The sequence below is a fragment of the Oryctolagus cuniculus genome, chromosome 2, assembly GCF_051225735.1.
Source record: "Oryctolagus cuniculus isolate XC-2025 breed Fujian yellow rabbit chromosome 2, ASM5122573v1, whole genome shotgun sequence".
Taxonomy (NCBI): domain Eukaryota; kingdom Metazoa; phylum Chordata; class Mammalia; order Lagomorpha; family Leporidae; genus Oryctolagus; species Oryctolagus cuniculus.
In genome coordinates, this window is record NC_142868.1 from 94,923,302 (window position 1) to 94,940,779 (window position 17,478).

Consider the following 17,478-nt stretch of genomic DNA (forward strand, 5'->3'; position numbering starts at 1 on the left):
TCACAGGGACTATGAAGTTGAGGGAGCGAGTCTCCAATTAAATGGAGAATGGAAAAAAAAGAAAAGAAAAGAAAAGAAAGGTAAAGCCACAGTTCAAAAGATGGCTGAAAGAATTCCAAAAACAAATTTCATAATTAAAAATCAAAGCCTTGGGGCTGGTGCTGTGGCATAGCAGATAAGGCCGCGCCTGTGGTACCGGCATCACGTACGGGTGCTGGTTCGAGTCCTGGCTGCTGCACTTCCAATCTATCTCTCTGCTATGACCTAGGAAAGCAGTGGAAGATGGCCCAAGTTCTTAGGCCCCTGCACCTGCATGGGAGACCCGAAAGAAGCACCTGGCTCCTGGCTTCGGATGGGCCCAGCTCCAGCGGTCATTTGGGGAGTGAACCAGCGGATGGAAGACCTCTCTCTCTCTCTGCCTCTTCCTCTCTGTAACTCTGCCTTTCAAATAAATAAATAAATAAATAAATCTTATTAAAAAAAATCAAAGCCTCCAGCAAATTCTTATGAAGAGATCCAGGGGTCAGTGCTGTGGCATAACGGATAAAGCCACCACCTGCAGTGCCGGCATCCCATATGGACTCAGGTGTGTGTCCCGGCTGCTCCACTTCCAATCCAGCTCCCTGTTATGACCTAGGAAAGCAATGGATGATGACACAAGTGCTTGGGTCCCTGCCACCCACAAGGGAGACCCGGATGAGGTTCTAGGTGACGCAAGTGCTTGGGCCCCTGCACCCACGAGGGAGACCCGGATGAGGTTCTGGGTGAAACAAGTGCTTGGGCCCCGCCACCCACGAGGGAGACCTGGATGAGGTTCTAGGTGACGCAAGTGCTTGGGTCCCTGCCACCCACGAGGGAGACCCGGATGAGGTTCTAGGTGACGCAAGTACTTGGGTCCCTGCCACCCACAAGGGAGACCCGGATGAGGTTCTAGGTGACGCAAGTGCTTGGGTCCCTGCACCCACAAGGGAGACCCGGATGAGGTTCTAGGTGACGCAAGTGCTTGGGTCCCTGCCACCCACGAGGGAGACCCGGATGAGGTTCTAGGTGACGCAAGTACTTGGGTCCCTGCCACCCACAAGGGAGACCTGGATGAGGTTCTAGGTGACACAAGTACTTGGGTCCCTGCACCCACGAGGGAGACCCGGATGAGGTTCTAGGTGACGCAAGTGCTTGGGCCCCGCCACCCACGAGGGAGACCTGGATGAGGTTCTAGGTGACGCAAGTACTTGGGTCCCTGCCACCCACAAGGGAGACCTGGATGAGGTTCTAGGTGACGCAAGTGCTTGGGCCCCTGCACCCACGAGGGAGACCCAGATGAGGTTCTAGGTGACGCAAGTACTTGGGTCCCTGCCACCCACAAGGGAGACCTGGATGAGGTTCTAGGTGACACAAGTGCTTGGGTCCCTGCACCCACGAGGGAGACCCGGATGAGGTTCTAGGTGACGCAAGTGCTTGGGCCCCGCCACCCACGAGGGAGACCTGGATGAGGTTCTAGGTGACGCAAGTACTTGGGTCCCTGCCACCCACAAGGGAGACCTGGATGAGGTTCTAGGTGACGCAAGTGCTTGGGCCCCTGCACCCACGAGGGAGACCCGGATGAGGTTCTAGGTGACGCAAGTACTTGGGTCCCTGCCACCCACGAGGGAGACCTGGATGAGGTTCTAGGTGACGCAAGTGCTTGGGTCCCTGCACCCACGAGGGAGACCCAGATGAGGTTCTAGGTGACGCAAGTACTTGGGTCCCTGCCACCCACGAGGGAGACCTGGATGAGGTTCTAGGTGACGCAAGTGCTTGGGCCCCTGCACCCACGAGGGAGACCCAGATGAGGTTCTAGGTGACGCAAGTACTTGGGTCCCTGCCACCCACGAGGGAGACCTGGATGAGGTTCTAGGTGACGCAAGTGCTTGGGTCCCTGCACCCACGAGGGAGACCCGGATGAGGTTCTAGGTGACGCAAGTGCTTGGGCCCCTGCACCCACGAGGGAGACCCAGATGAGGTTCTAGGTGACGCAAGTACTTGGGTCCCTGCCACCCACAAGGGAGACCTGGATGAGGTTCTAGGTGACGCAAGTGCTTGGGTCCCTGCACCCACGAGGGAGACCCGGATGAGGTTCTAGGTTTCTGACCTCAGCCTGCCGCAGCCCTGGCTGATGTGGAAGATGATGAGCAAACAGAAGGTTTCTGTCTCCCTCTCTATCTCTATCTCTATCTCTAACTCAGCCTTTCAAGTAAATAAAATAATTTTTAAGATTTATTTATTTATTTGAAAATCAGAGAGAGGAGAGACACAGACAGAGAGGTTTTCCATCGGCTGGTTCACTCCCCAGTTGGCCACAACGGCCGGAGCTGTGCCAATCTGAAGCCAGGAGCCAGGAGCTTCTTCCAGGTCTCCCACATGGGTGCAGGGGCCCAAGGACGTGGGCCACCTTCTACTGCTTTCCCAGGCCACAGCAGAGCACAGGATCAGAAGTGGAGCAGCCGATCTCAAACCGGCCTCCATATGGGATGTGGGCACTGCAGGTAGAGGTTTCACCTGCTGTGCCACAGCGCCAGCACTAATAAAATATTTTTTTAAAAAAGGGTAGATCCATATTCCAAGGACACCTTATTGCTAGAGAGAGATTCTAGCAGTGCATTTATTAATGCTCAATTTGAAGAAAAACCTATAAACAATTTTGTCTAATTATTGCCAACTTGATTGCACACACATTTCTTTTTAAAAAATATTTTACTTATTTGACAAGCAGAGTTATGGGGGGATGTGGAGAGATCTTCTAGCCACTGACTCCCTCCCCAAGATGGCCACAATGGCTGGGGCCCAGGCAGCTGGCCATCTCCTGCTGCTTTCCCAGCACGTTATCAGGGGCTGGACGGGAAGCAGAGCACCCTCGAGGAGCCACCTCCTGCTGGACCCCTGTCTGGACTGCGGTTCTCAAGGACGCCCCGTCCAGCATGAAGCAGGCATAGTGGCCAGAGCCCAGTTCCCCTAACAGAAACTAGGCTCCTTTCTTCCAGAGGAGGGAATCTGGGAGTCAGATGGGTTGGTGGGCGGTCAAGGTGGTCCCAGTGCAGATTTAGGGTGCAAAATGCTTTTTTTCCCCCGAGGTTGTCTTTAGCAAGGTCAAAAGTGCCTGCCTGCCCACTCCTGGAAGCTTCCAGTCTTATCATGAGACTAGCAACAGTGCGGTGATTCCTTCTGAGCGCCCAGTTTACTGGAAAGCAAATTAGGTATCCCACCTTCTGATGGAAGTGGAGCAGCCACGATTGGAACTGGAGCACCTAAGGGATGCAGGTGCTGCGGGCGGCAACTTCACCCGATGCAGCACTACGCCAATCCTTGACACACATTTCCTTTCATAAGATTTGGCCTAGGGGCTGGTGCTGTGGCGTAGCGGGTAAAGCTGCCGCCTGCAGTGCCTGCATCCCATATGGGCTCCACTTCTGATCCTGCGCTCTGCTGTGGCCTGGGAAAGCAGTAGAAGATGGCCCAAGTCCTTGGGCCCCTGCACCCACGTGGGAGACCTGGAAGAAGCTCCTGGCTCCTGGCTTCAGATCAACCCAGCTCTGGTTGTTGCGACCATATGGGGAGTGAACCAGCAGATGGAAGACCTGTCTCTCTGTCTCTCTCTCTCTCTCTCACTCTTCCTCTCTCTGCCTCTCCTCTCTCTGCGTAACTCTTTCAAATAAATAAATAAATCGTTTTTAAAAAAGATTTGGCCTATGAAACCTGCTTAAACCTTTAGGTTTTGCCCTATTTAAAAAAAAATCCCATTCTGGAGTAGTTTAGTCATTCTACTTTATAGCAAAAAATATTTTTTACATAAAATTCTTTTTCATCCTAAAAAAATCCTTTTCTCAGTAAAAGAACACAGAATATTAATGCTTAGCAACTTTAAAGCAGTTTTGAATTATTAGTCATAAACCAGCAACTTATGAAGCACGTTTTAAAATTACAAATTATATTTCTTTATTTTCATCTTTTATTAGAAGGCCAGAGAGGCCGGCGCTGCGGCTCACTAGGCTAATCCTCCGCCTTGCGGCGCCGGCACACCAGGTTCTAGTCCCGGTCAGGGCGCCGGATTCTGTCCCGTTGTCCCTCTTCCAGGCCAGCTCTCTGCTGTGGCCAGGGAGTGCAGTGGAGGATGGCCCGAGTACTTGGGCCCTGCACCCCATGGGAGACTAGGAGAAGTACCTGGCTCCTGCCATCGGATCAGCGCGGTGCGCCGGCCGCAGTGCGCCAGCCGCGGCGGCCATTGGAGGGTGAACCAATGGCAAAGGAAGACCTTTCTCTCTGTCTCTCTCTCTCTCTCACTGTCCATTCTGCAAAAAAAAAAAAAAAAAAAAAAAAAAAAAAAAAAAAAAAAGAAGGCCAGAGAGACAGAGACAGACAGAAAGAGAACCATCTTCTGGTTCACTCCTCAAATACTCGTAACAGCCAGGGCTGGAACCAGGCAGAAGCCAGGAGCTTCCGCAGGGTCTCCATGAAGGTGCAGGGGCCCAAGCACTTGGGCCATCCTCTGCTGCCTTCCCAGGTGCACTAACAGGGAGTTGGCTGGGAAGAGGAACTGCCGGGGCTTGAACTGACACTCTCGGTGGGATGCCAATGTTGTACGCAGAGGCTTAATCCACTGAGCCACAGTGTCTGCCTCTCAATTTTTTTTAAAACAAGTATACTTATGGTGAGGCATTTCATTCAGCACGAAGACCTCACTAGGCACACGCACATCAGAGTGCCTGGGTACAAGTCCCAGCTGTACCCTGTGTTCCAGCTTCCTGCTAATTCACTCCCCAGAAGGCAGCAGGTGATGGCCCAAGTGCTCGGGTCTCACCACTCTCACGGGAGATGCAGATTGAATTCCTGACTCCTGGCTTTGGCTTGGCGCGGTCCTGACTGTTGCAAGCATTTGAGGATTGCACAAGCAGATGAGAGAGCTCTCTTTCTGTCTGTCCATCTTTCAAGTAAATAAATATACTTTGATTACTTATACAACTAAGTCTTTGGTATTGTTACCATTTCAAGTTACTTTATTGTCAAAGAGAAAACCCAAAAAGCTTAATTTTTTTTTTTTTTTGACAGGCAGAGTGGACAGTGAGAGAGAGAGACAGAGAGAAAGGTCTTCCTTTGCCATTGGTTCACCCTCCAATGGCCGCCGCGGCCGGCGCGCTGCGGCCGGCGCACCGCGCTGATCCGATGGCAGGAGCCAGGAGCCAGGAGCCAGGTGCTTTTCCTGGTCTCCCATGGGGTGCAGGGCCCAAGCACCTGGGCCATCCTCCACTGCACTCCCGGGCCACAGCAGAGAGCTGGCCTGGAAGAGGGGCAACCGGGACAGAATCTGGCGCCCCGACTGGGACTAGAACCCGGTGTGCCGGCGCCGCTAGGCGGAGGATTAGCCTAGTGAGCCGCGGCGCCGGCCAGCTTAATTGTTGTACTTGGTATACACTGTACTGTAGATTTGTTCCTGTGCCAATTATGCTTTGGGACAGGAGCTGTAATGTAGAGGATAAAGCCGCTGCCTGCAGTGCCGGCATCCCATATAGGCCCGGCTGCTCCACTTCTGATCCTGCTCTCTGCTGTGGCCTGGGAAAGCAGTAAAAGATGGCCCAAGTCCTTGGGCTCCTGCAACCACGTGGAAGACCTGGAAGAAGCTTCTGGTTCCTGGCTTCAGATCAGCCCAGCTCTAGTCATTGTGGCCATTTGGGAGTGAACCAGCAGATGGAAGACTTCTCTCTGCCTCTGCCTCTCTGTAACTCTGACTTTCAAATAAAATAAATCTTTTTTTAAAAAATTATACTTTTATGACCTTGAATATCTAACCCAGATAAGTGTAACCGTGCTTGGTTAGCAAACCCAGGCCTGAAAGTGTACCAACAATTCTGAAAATATCTTCTTTATTTCCTTTTTTTTTAACCGACAAATTAGAACAGCTTATTTTATCAAAGTTTTATTTAAGTTGTGTGAACTAAAAATCCTTTGGATCAGCTTAACAGTGTTTATGTGAGCATACATTTATATATAAGCCAATTAAGCATAGAATTCTTTAGGGAATTTTATCAGGCAGGTTTAACATACGACAAGGATCAATGCATAACAGATCTATACACAAAGAAAGGCCTGATCTCCCTTTTTGTGTTAGTGCCCCCTCTTGCAGGCGTCCTTTAGAGAGGTTGCATTTCATTTGTCCACGGGGCTGGGGGTGGGGGGTGTCTTTGTATCCGTGTTGGGTGTGGCTGCAGGAGGAGCCTGCTTAGCGCCTGCTTAGCATAAACTTCCCATTCTCGTTGGAGTAGCTTAATCAGAAGGCATTATATAAATTGTATCTGTTAAATAAACGAAATGGATTTGTATATTTTTAGTGCAATCTGCTGTCTGGTTTGTTACCGGCCCAAGGTCTGTAATGATTTGTGTTGGTCATGTCGCCGTAGATCCTTTCTGTGGACTGGAAAGGAGACAGTTCTAAAGAGGGGCTAACTGATTCCCAACAGCCTCAGCCACGCCACAGCCTCAGGCAGTTCCGTAGCTCCTCAGTCTCTGCCAGCGTATTTCAGTGTGTGCTTTTTTAAAGATTTATGTATTTTATTTGAAAGTCACAGTTACAGAGAGGGAGGGGGGAGGCAGAGACAAAGATCTCCCACCTGCTGGTTCACTCCCCAAACGGCCACAATGACCAGTGCTGGGCCAGGCTGAAGCCAGGAGCCAGGAGCTTCTTCTGGGTCTCCCATGTGAGCACAGGAGCTCAAGACTTGGACCATCTTCCGCTGCTTTCCCAGGCGCATTGGCAGGGAGCCAGATTGGAAGTGGAGCCGTGGGACATGAACCAGTGCCCATATAGGATGCTGGTATTGCAGCTGGCAGCTTAATCTGCTAAGCCACAGCTGGCCCCAGGATATATTCTTTAATTATTTATTTGTTTGAAAGGCAGGAAGACAGAGATCTCCCACCTGCTGGCTCGCTACCCAAAAATTATATAAATAAATTTATATAATTTACAAAGGTAAATTGGCAGTTATTAATATTAGTATGTTCTTAATCTCTTGATGTTAATAGATATTACTGGATCGCTAATAGATAAATTAATAGTCATATAGATCCAGAGATGAGAATGGGGAGCAGGCATATGAAATTCCTTGGGGCCATTCCGGTCATCTAGAGCAGGCGACCTGTCCTAAGCAAGAACTGCCCCTCCTGGGCTGGAGTCAGCCCTGGTCAAACTGGGTTCCCTGACAGGTGTCAAGCGGGGAGACCATTCCCATCCTGTATTCCTGGAGAAGGAGCCTGGGCAAGTGGCAGAGGTGAGGCTGATGGATCACCAAGACTGTGGCATGGTTAATGCTGTTAGGAAATCAGCTCATCCCTCTTTAAAATCAGAAGCCTCAAAGGGGACCCTCAAGGCAACCCAGTCCTGCCTAGAGTGAACCAGAATGGGCTCACCCCACTGGGATGCCTACAGAAGTCAAAAATGGGACCTCCAGGGGCCGGCACTGTGGCCTAGTGGGTAAAGGCCACCACCTGTGGTGCCGGCATCCCCTATGGGTGCTGGTTCGAGTCCCAGCTGCTCCTCTTCTGATCCAGCTCTCTGCTGTGGCCTGGGAAAGTAGTACAAGATGGCCCAAGTCCTTGGGCCCCTGCCACCCACGTGGGAGACCCAGAAGAAGCTCCTGGCTCCTGGCTTCAGATCGGCCCAGCTCCAGCCATTGCAACCAGTTGGGGAGTAAACCAGCAGATGGAAGACCTCTCTCTCTCTCTCTCTCTGCTTCTTCTTTCTGTGGGTAACTCTGACTTTCACATAAATAAATAAAGCTTTTAAAAAAATAGGACCTCCAACGGGGTGGAACCTGGCTCCACACAGGGCCAGAGAGGCAGGGAAGAGATATTGTTGCTCTTTCAAGATGACTCACCTGGAGACATCTTCTTCCAGAAATGGTTTCCTTTCTCAAATAAAAGGAAGAAGCTGGGAAGGAGAGGACAGCCACCAGCCAAGCCCGGGGGGGCACCCAGGTGGGCAGCGGCAGCCAGTACCCTGCAGAAGGGGTCCTTTGCCAGGGCAGTCAGAGGATCTGGGGCCTCGTCTCAGTATCACCAAATGTGGTAGGTTTGCTGCTCAGTGCTCAGAAAGCCGATCTGCACCCACCAGTCTTTTGAGAAGAGAAAGACTTGATTTGCATGGCCAGCTAACAGGGAGGGGTGGGTGGGGTCCCGCGGGGAGGGGGCTCAGGGTGTTGTATGAAGTTAGGTGGGATAAGCCGTGTCTGCCAGCACTGCGGAGCCAGGCCTAATTGCAGGGGCTCCCACCGGCCGCTATGCTGAAGTTTCTCGGCGGGGGGGCGGGGGGGGGCGGACTCCAGCTCCACATCCCTGCATCAGTAGAACCCTGTGCTGTGTAAGTTCTGGTCGAGCTTTGGCGCAGCAGGTTAGGGGTTTCCTTCTGCTGCTTCTGTCCACATTGTTCAGTTTACAGTTTTCATCTCCATGTGCCCTCTGTATCTGTGCAACTGCATCTTTTTATATTATTATTATTATTATTACAGACTTATTTACTAATTGAAAAACAGAGTTAGAGAGAGGCAGAGAGAGAGAGAGAGAGAGAGGTCTTCCATCCACTGGTTCACTCCTCAAATGGCTGCAACGGCTGGAGCTGCGCTCATCCGAAGCCAGGAGCCAGGAGCTTCTTCCGGGTCTCCCACGTGGGTGCAGAGGCCCAAGGACTTGGGCCATCTTCTACTGCTTTCCCAGGCCATAGCAGAGAGCTGGATAGGAAGTGGAGCAGCCTAGAGTTGAACTGGCGCCCATATGGGATGCCGGCACCGCAGGCAGAGGCTGTACCCGCTTTGCCACAGCACCGGCCCCACAACTGCATCATAAACAGCTTTCCCAAGAGAACAGGAGTCTAAAGCATGACCAGACTCATTGTTAAAGCATACAATAGTTAAACTCAACGAGTATTTTTTTTAACTTGAGGCATATTTTGAGAATCAGTTTTTCCTATTGGATGTTTTTATCCAATTTGATGGTAGGATCTTAAAGTTATCATAATGCATTGCTTAGCAAAGTCTTTCTCATCAAACCCCTGGATGACGAAGTACTATGCACTGTTCTGCTTGGAAAACTCTTAGGGAAGCATCAGAATAAAACAACTACCTGTCTCTGGATGACAGAAGACTTAACTGGCCATGGTTAAAACCTGATGATAGTTCTGGAAGATACCATTGACAAGGAAATTTGGTTATTGCCGCTGTGACATACCACATTTTAAGATAATAGCCAGAATTATGACTAATACCATTATACCAAGAATTATGACTAATGACATTATACCAGATTTCGAAGAATTTCACAAAAACATGTTAATAATAGATAACACAGGGCCGGCGCCGCGGCTCACTAGGCTAATCCTCCGCCTAGCGGCGCCGGCACACCGGGTTCTAGCCCCGGTCGGGGCGCCGGATTCTGTCCCGGTTGCCCCTCTTCCAGGCCAGCCCTCTGCTGTGGCCCGGGAGTGCAGTGGAGGATGGCCCAGGTGCTTGGGCCCTGCACCCCATGGGAGACCAGGAAAAGCACCTGGCTCCTGGCTCCTGCCATCGGATCAGCGCGGTGCGCCGGCCGCGGCGGCCATTGGAGGGTGAACCAACGGCAAAAGGAAGACCTTTCTCTCTGTCTCTCTCTCTCACTGTCCACTCTGCCTGTCAAAAAAAAAAAAAAAAAAATAGATAACACAAATATAAAGAAGACTTAGCATCCCTTGTTCTTTAAAGATTTGTTGGTTTATTTATTCAAAAGGCAGAGTGACAGAGAGGGGAGAAAGAGAGAGAGAGAGACACAGAGAGACAGAGAGACAGAGATCTTTCATCTACTGGTTCACTCCTCAAATGACTGCACCAGCCAGATCTGGGCCAGGACAAAGTCAAGAGCCCGGAACTCCATCTGGGTCTCACATCGGGTGTAGGGGCCCAAGCTCTAGGGCCATCCTCTGCTGCCTTCCTGGGCCCATTAGCAGGGAGCTGGAATGGACGCGGGGCAACTGGATCTGGAAGACTCAAATCAGCACTCATATAGAATACAGGTGAGGTGTTGCAAACAGCAGCTTAACCCTCTGTGCCACAACGAAGGCCCCAGGATCTTCTTCTTCTTTTTTTTTTTTTTTTTTTACAATGCTTCCCAGATAATTTACCATATCAAATAAGCCCAACTTGTCTAACAGCTTTTTATTAGAAGACAGAAAAATCCTTTGAGATCTTCCAAGGACCCTCTGGAAAGTTCCAAAGTCAGGTCAGGCCCCAAAGACTTCATTCAGACTGCGATTTGGGGTAGTTGCCTAAACTGTCAAAAAGTTTAAAACTCCAGATGCAATGGAATCGCAGGTCACTGTAACACGGCTATAGAAACTATATTCTCAAGTAATCAAAGACCTGATAAAAACAACAGGAAACACAGGAAATAACTTTGATAAAACATAAACACCTTCCTACTCGTTTTTCCTCTAAGACAGCTACTAGGTTTCCTAGGCAGATACTTAGAAGGTAAAGAAGTATCTTTCACAAGATCCTATCAAGAGGAGAATAATCAGAGAAAACTGTCATTTTTTAAAGATTTATTTATTTATTTGAAAGTCAGAGTTACGTAGAGAGGAGAGGGAGAGAGAGAGAGAGGTCTTCCATCCACTGGTTCACTCCCCAATTGGCCACAACGGCCAGAACTTTGCCGATCTGAAGCCAGGAGCTTCTTCCGGGTCTCCCACATGGGTGCAGGCGTCCAAGGACTTGGGCCGTCATCTTATAATGCTTTCCCAGGCCATAGCAGAGAGCTGGATCGGAAGTGGAACAGCCGGGACTGGAACCGGTGCCCACATGGGATGCTGGCACTGCAGGCCAGGGCGTTAACCTGCTGCGCCACAGCGCCGGCCCGGAAACTTTGTAATTTTAACAGAGAAGACCAAGCTCCCGCTTAGTGTTCTTTTGATATTAAGGTCATTTTTGAAACCCTTATAATAACTTGATTCAGTGTTAGGCAGTTTGACAACACAAGGTTCACGCCTCAGCTTTCTATATCCATCATTTTCTGGTCTTTGTTCTCCTTTTTCATTCTGAAACTAGCTTTACCCAACCTCCAAACTTTGCATAACTGCCATCTTGCTCAACAGAGATGCATCTTTTTAAAAAGTTTATTTTTATCTACTTGAAAAGGAGAGGTGGGGAGAGGGGGAGAGAGAGAGAGCGAGAGCGAGAGAGAGAGAGAGATATTTTCATCCATCCACTGGTTTACTCCCCAAATACCCACAACAGCCATGGCTGGGTCAGGCTGAAGCCAGGAGCCTGGAACTGCATCCAGGTCTCCCACGTGGGTGGTAGTAATCCAATCACTGGGCCATCATCCATGCTTCCCAGGTGCAATAGCAGGAAGCTGGATCAGAAGTAGAGTAGCTGGGACTGGAACAGGTGCTCAGAAACGGGATGCAGGTATCCCAAGCGGAAGCTTAACCACTGTACCACAATGCCTGTTCCAAGAAGTTCATCTTAGAACCTCAGGTCTTTTCTTAAAAAACAAAACAAACAAACAAACAAACAAACAAAAAAACCAACATCTGACTTTCCTTACATGCTGGTTTTTAAACTATTCTTTTTTTTTTTTTTTTTTTTTGGACAGGCAGAGTTAGTGAGAGAGTTATAGACAGTGAGAGACAGAGATCCGAAGCCAGGAGCCGGGTGCTTCCTCCTGGTCTCCCATGGGGTGCAGGGCCCAAGCACTTGGGCCATCCTCCACTGCACTCCCTGGCCACAGCAGAGAGCTGGCCTGGAAGAGGGGCAACCGGGACTGAATCCGGCACCCCGACCGGGACTAGAACCCGGTGTGCCAGAGCCGTAAGGCGGAGGATAAGCCTAGTGAGCCGCGGCGCTGGCCTATAAATTCATTTTGACAATACCATCCAGAAATTTTTTAAAAATCACACGTCTATATAACATATGTAGATATATAAACATAAAGACACATAGATGTTTTAGATTTTGTTTTAAAATTTTAGCCATTGCCAGTGACAAGGACATAAAACTTGCTCATTTCTAGAAGAATAGCTGGATCCAAATTGTGTTTATGTCAGATTCTACAGGTTTGCTCACGTAGCTGAAGCATTTTATCAGTGCCTGTGGAGAAGGTTCAGATTTCTCATCTGCCAGTTGGTTCTGGATAGCTTTGCCTTTTCCTCCTGATGAGGATCACCTTCTCAAAGGAAGCTTTCCAAGGAATAGCTCTCAGATCCAGAGAAAGTAGGGTAGAAAATCCACATCTCAAAGGCATGGAGAAGGAATGTTATGCTCTCTGAGTTTTGATGCGTATTTGCCTAAGTTCAGATATCAATCTTTTTTTCCCCAAGTGTTCAGAGTAATTTTCTTCTTTTTTACTGATAAGTCTTTACATATTATATATATATACATATATACATATTTGTTAACATGTAATAGTAGAACATATATATGGGGTAACTGTGTTAATTTGGTGCCTGGATACAGTGTGTAATGATTGAATCAGGTTAATTATCACTTCCAGCTCCTTAACATTTACAGAGGTCAACCTTATGGAAGCTGTAGACTAAAGTTCAGACTAGTGGATGAGCAGACACCTAGCAGCCATCTGAATTTTCCAAAGACCAACTGAATGGATAAAATATCTAACCTATTTCCAATCACTCATGTCTTTGTTAAATACATATTTTTATTTCTAATTGACATGTAGTAATTATACATACTATGGGGTGCAGTGAGACATTTGAAGGCATGCATGCATGCAATGCACAATGATAGATACTAGCTATCACTTTAGACATTTATTATTTCTTTGGGTTAGCAATATTCAACCTCTCTGCTAGCTATTTTGAAATATTTCATTAATTTTTGTCTACCATGGTTATCCAACTGTGCTATAGAGCGTGAGGAGTTAGTCCTCCAATCCAGCTGCTCCTCAGTACCCATTAGCTATCCCCACTCCATGCCTCCCTCCTTGATATCTCCAGGATTCTGGTAATCACTATTCCATTCTTTGCTTCTTACAAGATCATCTATATGTAAATAAGAACATAGGGTGTTTGTCTTCATGTCCCTGACTTAATTTACTTAACAGTCTTTTTCAGTTCCATCCAAATTGCTGCAAATGACAGAATATCACTTTTTATAGTTGGATAATAATCCTTTGGGTATATATGCTACATTTTCTTCAACCACCCACGTGTTAATGGATACCCAGATTGACTCCATATCATGGCCATTGTGAATAATGTTGGAAAAACATAACAGTATATCTGTCTCTTCAACATACTGATTTCAATTCCTTTAAATGTATATCTAGTAATGGGATTATTGGGTTGTATGATAGCTGTATTTCTAATTTTTTGAGGAAACGCCATATTGTTTCCAAAATGGCTGCACCAATTTATATTCCCACTAACACTGAATGGTCACCTTTTCCCACTTCCTTGCCAGCGTTTACTTGTTTGGCTTTTGGGCACTAGCCAGTCAAACTGGGGCATATGATGTCTCATGGTGGTTTTGATTCACATTTTTTTGTGGGCCATTTGTAGAACTTCTTTGGAGAAATGTCTATTCAAGTATTTAACCATTTTTCAACTGGGTTTCTGCTATTGAATTATTTGAATTCCTTATGCAGTCTGGATATTCTCAACTTTGCTGTGCGGAAGATTTTTAGTTGTATGTAATCCCATTTGTCTATTTTTGCTCTTATGTCCTGTGCGTTTGCTCAGACTAATGTCCTGAAACATTTCCCCTATGTTTTCTTCTAGTAGTTTCTTTTTTTTTTTTTTTTAAGATTTATTGATTTACTTGAAAGTCATAGTTATACGGAGAGAAGGAGAGGCAGAAAGAGAGAGAGAGAGAGAGGGTGAGAGAGAGAGGGAGGTCTTCCATCCACTGGTTCACTCCCTTGATCAAGGCCACAACGGCCAGAGCTACGTTGATCTGAAGCCAGGAGCCAGGAGCTTCTTACAGGTCTCCCACGTGGGTGCAGGGGCCCAAGGACTTGGGCCATCTTCCACTGCCTTCCCAGGCCATAGCAGAGAGCTGGATCAGAAGTGGAGCAGCTGGGATTTGAACCGTTTTCCATATGGGATGCCAGTGCTGCAGGCGGCAGCTTTACCTGCCACCCACAGCGCTGGCCCCTGAAGTTAGTCTTTTTAAAAGGTTTGTTAGAATTCAGTAATCCCACCCAATCCCGAGCTTTTCTTTGTTAACAGGCTTTTTACTGCTATTTGAATCTTGTCACTTGTTTTGATCTGTTCAGATCTCCTGTGTCCTCAGGCTCAATTTTGATAGGTGATGCATATCCAGAAACTCTCTCTGTTTCTCCTAGCTTTTCCAGTATGTTGGCTCACTACAGTCTCTAATGATTTGTATTTCTGTGGTATCACTTGCAATGTCTCCTTTTTCATCTCTGATTCTTCATCTTTCTGTCTCTGTGTGTTCTCTCTCTTTTTCTTGGTTAGTCTAAACAAAGTTTGTTGATTTTGTTTATCTCTTCAAAACAGCAACTCTTTGTTTCATTGATATTTTATATTTTTAGCTTTTATTTTGTTTATTTCTGCTTTACTAGTTTTACTGCTTTACTTCACTAATTTAGGGTTTGATTTATTCTTGCTTTTCTAGTTCTCAGAATTGCACTCTCAAATTGTCTATCTGAAATGTTTTTATTTTTATGATGTCAGCACTTATTGCTATAAACTTCCATCTTTTATACTATTTGCTATATCCAAAGTTTTTAGTATGTTGTGTCTTCATTTTCATTTGTTTCAAGACCATTTAAAACTTCCTTTTAATTTTTTCATTAGTTGGTCAAGAGGATGTAGTCTAACTTTCATATATTTGCAGAATTTCTAAGGTTCTTCTTGTTGCTAGTTTCTGGTATTATTCCATTGTGGTCAAAGAAAACACATGCTATGATTTCCATCATATAAACATTTTCTTGAGATTTATCACTGTGGCTAGTGTATGTGCTGATGAGAAGAATGAGAATTCTGAAGTTGTTGAATGAAATGTTCTAGAACTGTCTATGGCTTCCACTGGTGAATGTGGATGATGAAGTCTGCTTCTATTGTTGTATTATCTATCTCACCCTGGAGATCTAATATGCTTTTCTTTATAACATTTGGTGCTCCAGTGTTGGGTGCACATATGCATGTATATGTATTACCCATTGCTTCATTTATCTCTTCATTATTACATGGCGACCATCTTTGTCTGTTTTTACAGTTTTTGACTCAGAGTTGTGGTACAGCAAGTTAAACTGCCTCTGTGATGCTGGCATCCCATCCAGTTTCCCGTTAACGTACCAGGGAAGGCAGCAGAAGAGGGTCCAAGTGCTTGGGCCCCTGCACCCACGTGGAAGACCTGGATGGAATTTCTGGTTCTTGGCTTCAGCCTGGCCTATCCCTGGCCATTGTGACCATTTGGAGAGTGAAGCAGCGGATAGAAGATCCTTCTCGCCCTGCCCCTCCCTCTCCCTCCTTCTCTCTCTCTCTGTTACTGTGCCTTTCAAATAAACTAAATCTTAAAATCCTTATACCAATGGGTCATATTTTGGGGTGGCATATTCTGGTCTCCCACAGTGTTATCCGGGGGGGGGGGGGGAGGGTGGCACCTTTTGGGCTTCTCCCGTGACCCAGCAGCCCTGAGAGTCGTGGGCAGCTTCCTGCAGAAAAGGAGAGGTTGGGACCAGCAGGTAGGGCAGACAGACACACTGACAAGGGAAAGCGCGCAGAGAGCCCTGGGCCAGGCAGATTTGGTCTGACTGTAGAATCAGCAGAGCTGAAGCCTATCCCTGAAGTTCTCGTCGTTTCAGGCTTTGTGGGCTTCCCCACCCTCCCACCCTCTAAACTCGGGTTTTTTCCCCCTTTCTCTCTCTCTTCCTCATTCCTGGCACAGCCCCTGCAGCCCCAGCCGCGAGCAGCCCTTTCCTGCGTGGCCAGGTCAGTCCTGCATTATCCTTGGGCAGCTGCTCCGGGCCCCTCCCAGCTGGGTCAGCCATTCAGTCATCTCCACCCTCTGACTGTGGTGTGAGAAATCCAGCCCAACCCAGCAGCGTGGCCACACCCCAGGAGTTTTCTAGAAATTGTAGCTGAGAAATTAAAGTTGACCAAACCAGATAACACGCCGACTGCAGCTCTAGCGGATGCAGGAGCTGGGGGTCAGGGGTAGGGGTGGGGCGACAGCGATTCCCCTGACAGTTACAGGCTACAGCAGTTGTCAAAAACTCATTAAATCGCACACTTAGAATTGTAAATTTCAATGTATGTAAACTACACCTCTGTAGACTGACATCTGAAGATGAGCCAAAAAGGGGCAAGAGCTGTGGCACAGCCGGGTGAGCACTCGGGACACCCACATCCTACCCAGAGTGCCTGGAATGAGCCCCACCTCTGCGTCTGATCCGACGTCCGCAGAAGCACCTGGGAGACAGCACGTGACAGCCCAAGTGCTTGGGCCCTTGCAGCCGCCTGGGAGATCTGAACTGAGTCCCTGCTTCTTGGCTTCAGTGTCCCTTAGTCCTGGCTGCTGTGGCCGTTTGGCGAGTCAATCAGCAGATTAAGATCTCTCTATCTTTCCCCCCTCTCATTCTGCCATTCAAATGAAAAATAAATCTCTTTAAAAAATGAAATCGAGGGCCGGCGCCGCGGCTCACTAGGCTAATCCTCCGCCTAGCGGCGCCGGCACACCGGGTTCTAGTCCCGGTTGGGGCGCCGGATTCTGTCCCGGTTGTCCCTCTTCCAGGCCAGCTCTCTGCTGTGGCCAGGGAGTGCAGTGGAGGATGGCCCAGGTGCTTGGGCCCTGCACCCCATGGGAGACCAGGAAAAGCACCTGGCTCCTGGCTCCTGCCATCGGATCAGCGCGGTGCGCCGGCCGCGGCGGCCATTGGAGGGTGAACCAATGGCAAAGGAAGACCTTTCTCTCTGTCTCTCTCTCTCACTGTCCACTCTGCCTGTCAAATAAATAAATAAATAAATAAAAATGAAATCGAGAGCCAGTGCTTTGGCATAGTTGGTAAAGTTGCCACCTGCAGTGCCAGCACCCCATATGGGTGCTGGTTTGAGACCTGGCCACTCCACTTCCAATCCAGCTCTCTACTGCAGCCTGGGAAAGCAGTAGAAGATGGCCCAAGTCCTCCTGCACCCATGTGGGAGATCCAGAAAAAGCTCTTGGCTCCTGGCTTCAGACTGACCCAGCTCCAGCCATTGCAACCATTTGGGGAGTGAACCAGTAGATAAAGATCTCTCTCCCTCTGACTCTGTCTCTCTGTAATTCTGCCTTCCAAATAAATGAGTAAATCTTTTTAAAAAATTGAAAGAGGGAGATTGTCTATGTGTTTAAATCATTTGTCTTCTGGTAATAAAATAAGTCAGAGCTAATTTTCTTTATGCTGCCACATTTTATCTGTTTCACTGGCCCTGCCACTGGACCAGTGCAAATGGACTCAGACTGGCAGAGA